Source organism: Pseudorasbora parva, chromosome 3 (assembly GCF_024679245.1).
Source record: "Pseudorasbora parva isolate DD20220531a chromosome 3, ASM2467924v1, whole genome shotgun sequence".
NCBI classification, from domain to species: Eukaryota; Metazoa; Chordata; class Actinopteri; order Cypriniformes; family Gobionidae; genus Pseudorasbora; species Pseudorasbora parva.
In genome coordinates, this window is record NC_090174.1 from 13,087,734 (window position 1) to 13,092,468 (window position 4,735).

The following is a 4,735-nucleotide window of genomic DNA, read 5'->3' on the forward strand; positions in this document are numbered from 1 at the left end:
ACGGGACTCACACGCGTGACGCATGGACACACAGGACTGATTATTTGTCTTAGCCAATCACGTTGACAGGAAAAATAAATAAACATAATGTAGCAACTGCAGGTTTAGGGAAAATAGCACAGTAAATTTAATGATACATCACTTAAAATTAACTCAAGTAAAAGTACACTGTTTTTAAACTACTAAAAAAAGTACAATTCCTGAGAAAAACGACTCAATTACAGTAACGAGAGTATTTGTAATTCGTTTACTTTACACCACTGCAGACCCTTGTAGTACATTGTAGTGTCTGTTCTCTAACTAAACTGATTTTGTGAAAATGAACGCGGCCGTGGTGGGAAAGTGATCATTAATTCAGTATAGTGGCTTTGTGAGTGGCCTCAGAGCAGCGAAGTATTCTGAGAATTGTTGCCTTTCACCACCATGAGACAAAAATACAGTTTCTAGAGACAGAAAAGCACAGAATTTAAAAAATAATTTCACATTTTTACTACATTAATGAGCTAGTTTAAATACAGATTCATCTTCCCAGCGCTGAAGTACCCCTTTAAGGGCGTTTTCACAGGGGGAGCAATCGAATTTGGGTTCGGTCCAGGCAATCGAACCAAGTGTGAAAACACCCTAATAGTTCCTTTCCCTGGAACAAAGGGGCCGGGGCCAAGCCCAACCTCTGAAGAACAAACCCACACCATAATCCCCCCTCCACTAAACTTTGCACAATGCAGTGAGGCAAGCACTGTTCTCCTGGCAACCAACTAACCTGTACTTATCCAACAAAACTCAATGAATTGTCTCAGTGCGGTGTTAACTGGCCTGTAAAATCATCAGACACAATGGTAATTGATATCAATCATTAGCCATTGGCTTGACTATGTTATCAAACAACAAATAATGTGTTGCTTATGATACACAACCCATGTTCCCGTTTGCCATCTCAGAATCAGACAGCTGTCTTCTAAAAATTTGCATTCATAATAAAAAGAGCACCGCCCTGACCGCACATTAACGGGATTGGTTACATGTTTGTGAAGGAAATGGGCAGTTTTAAACTGTTTTAAAGTTTTTTTTTTTGTTTTAAAGTTGAGACAGTCTTTGGTTCACTGTAGTTAAGGAGAAAATACTCAGTAATGGTGTTGACTTATGAATTTGTACATGGTTAGTCTGAAAGCATTAAAAACACCACACAGACATATAACAAGTCAAAACTTGATTTTTCACTACAGGGGGTCTTTAAATATAGATCAAATGTGTTTGATTATTTTCCTTTTGATAAAGTTGAATGGTTGAGCTTAGTGAATACAGACAGGACTAATTGTTTGTGAAATGTTTATTAGATTACGTCCCACTGTGCTGTAGGAGCCAAATGTTATTTTATCAGGGTGGAAATCTTTGTAATGTAAATTACAAGGTTGCATGTAAAATGTGAGTTTTTTTTTCTTTCTACAATTAAGTAAATATTTATGTGGTAAATATGATGATAAACTTTATCTCTAAACAGGGTTCATACACATTTTTCATTTCATAATTCCATACTTTTTCAGACCTGTTTTTTCAATTATTTAAAAATCATACAACATTATTTTCAGCTTTATATTTGGTATATAGTACAGTCATCTGTAATAAATACCAAATATATATATAATGAATGTATGTATGTATATACACACACACACACACACACACACATACACACACACACACACACACACACACACACACACACACACACACACACACAGTGAAGAATTATTAGGCAAATGAGTATTTTGACCACATCATCCTCGTTATGCATGTTGTCTTACTCCAAGCTGTATAGGCTGGAAAGCCTACTACCAATTAAGCATATTAGGTGATGTGCATCTCTGTAATGAGAAGGGGTGTGGTCTAATGACATCAACACCCTATATCAGGTGTGCATAATTATTAGGCAACTTCCTTTCCTTTGGCAAAATCGGTCAAAAGAAGGACTTGACAGGCTCAGAAAAGTCAAAAATAGTGAGATATATTGCAGAGGGATGCAGCAGTCTTAAAATAGCCAAGCTTCTGAAGCGTGATCATCGAACAATCAAGAGTTTCATTCAAAATAGTCAACAGGGTCGCAAGAAGCGTGTGGAAAAAACCAAGGCCCAAAATAACTGCCCGTGAACTGAGAAAAGTCAAGCGTGCAGCTGCCAAGATGCCACTTGCCACCAGTTTGGCCATATTTCAGACCTGCAACATCACTGGAGTGCCCAAAAGCACAAGGTGTGCAATACTCAGAGACATGGCCAAGGTAAGAAAGGCAGAAAGTCGACCACCACTGAACAAGACACACAAGCTGAAACGTCAAGACTGGGCCAAGAAATATCTCAAGACTGATTTTTCTAAGGTTTTATGGACTGATGAAATGAGAGTGAGTCTTGATGGGCCCGTGGCTGGATTGGTAAAGGGCAGAGAGCTCCAGTCCGACTTGACGCCAGCAAGGTGGAGGTGGAGTACTGGTTTGGGCTGGTATCATCAAAGATGAGCTTGTGGGGCCTTTTTGGGTTGAGGATGGAGTCAAGCTCAACTCCCAGTCCTACTGCCAGTTTCTGGAAGACACCTTCTTCAAGCAGTGGTACAGGAAGAAGTCTGCATCCTTCAAGAAAAACATGATTTTCATGCAGGACAATGCTCCATCACACACGTCCAAGTACTCCACAGCGTGGCTGGCAAGAAAGGGTATAAAAGAAGAAAATCTAATGATATGGCCTCCTTGTTCACCTGATCTGAACCCCATTGAGAACCTGTGGTCCATCATCAAATGTGCGATTTACAAGGAGGGAAAACAGTACACCTCTCTGAACAGTGTCTGGGAGGCTGTGGTTGCTGCTGCACGCAATGTTGATGGTGAACAGATCAAAACACTGACAGAATCCATGGATGGCAGGCTTTTGAGTGTCCTTGCAAAGAAAGGTGGCTATATTGGTCACTGAATTTTTTTTGTTTGGTTTTTGAATGTCAGAAATGTATATTTGTGAATGTTGAGATGTTATATTGGTTTCACTGGTAAAAATAAATAATTGAAATGGGTATGAATTTGTTTTTTGTTAAGTTGCCTAATAATTATGCACAGTAATAGTCACCTGCACACACAGATATCCCCCTAAAATAGCTAAAACTAAAAACTAAAACTTCCAAAAATATTCAGCTTTGATATTAATGAGTTTGTGTTCATTGAGAACATGGTTGTTGTTCAATAATAAAATTAATCCTCAAAAATATAACTTGCCTAATAATTCTGCACTCCCTGTATATATATAAAACACACTACAAACCATTTCCTTTGTGCATTTCTGCCATCTAACTATGAAGAAAATGAAAGCATGGAGTAATATATCCATTTGCTGAAAACTTGGCTTTCCTTAGGGTAGTACCTAATATCAAGGCCTAACGTCCAATTTAATGCATCGTGTGTCGGCGGAGAAACCTTGACACGAAACGGGCTGATGGCACAATATGGCTGTGTGCAGTCTTATTTGCCAAGTTCAAGGGGTCTAGAAAATGTTTTTTAAAAATAAAATAAAACTTAATTGTACTGTAAAAAGTGCTCAATTTGGCTTTCATTAGTAAAGAATGTCATATTTCAAGGCCTTGGTTCTGCTTTAACACATACTCTCTGGCGGAGAAACCACACAGTGAAAGGGGCTGATGTGCTATAGGTGGCTCAGTCTGTATTGTCCTTTATGTCAAGTTTAATGGTTTCTCGTTCGCACATTAAAGTCTGCATATTTACCAGGTCTGCAAAGGTCCATTTAGAGGCTGTACAGTGCTAAGAATACCGTAAGAAGAATCCCAAAAGGCTTATGAACATGAACTGCTTTTTTTCATAATGAAAATTTTTGTTTTTGTCAATTCGATAAAGAATCACTAAACAAAACGAGGCCAATAGTCTGTAAAAGCAACTTTTTGTCCATACTCTGATATGCATGTTATGAAATAGGCAGATTTTTTTTTTAGAAGTTCTGCAGTCTGTATAAATGTTCACGAATAATTGCGTAGATTATTTGTATAAGCTCCATTGAGTTGTTACACCCATTTCTGTCATTCATATATATATATATATATATATATATATATATATATATATATATATATATATATATATATATATATATATACATATACATATACATATACATACACATACACACCTGTTGATTCATTAAAGAAATATATGTATATTTCAAAGAAATATACATAAATAACATATGCTTTGCCAGATTCCAGGAAATAAATCCTTAAAGTGATTTTGGTGGGCTATTGTCACACACACACACACCTGTGCCTTTCTCTGTGTATTATTCCGTGGTGATGGTTTCCTCCAAAGATACGAGCTGCTGCCTCTAAATAACACAACATTGAATACATGCCAATTGCTTTTGCAGTAAACGGCACAAAGCCATCTCGTATTTATAGTCCCCCCACCACCATCATATTTTCCAGTTCAGTCTTTCAGCCTTCTGGAGATGATATTGCTCCCGAAGGTGCTTTTGTGAAAACTACCTATTCAGCGGCCCATCATGTGGATGATTTATACAAATATGTTTATGAACCACGGTGAAATATAAATCGCACAGCCATTATCATTCATATCCAGCTATGTGCGCTTAAGTCTGGAAGTTACAATGCGGCTGAATTTACTCTGAATATATATCTGAAGAGAGTTTAGGGTAGCAACCATTTCGCCAGAGCACTCAAATGATAAAAGAAATGA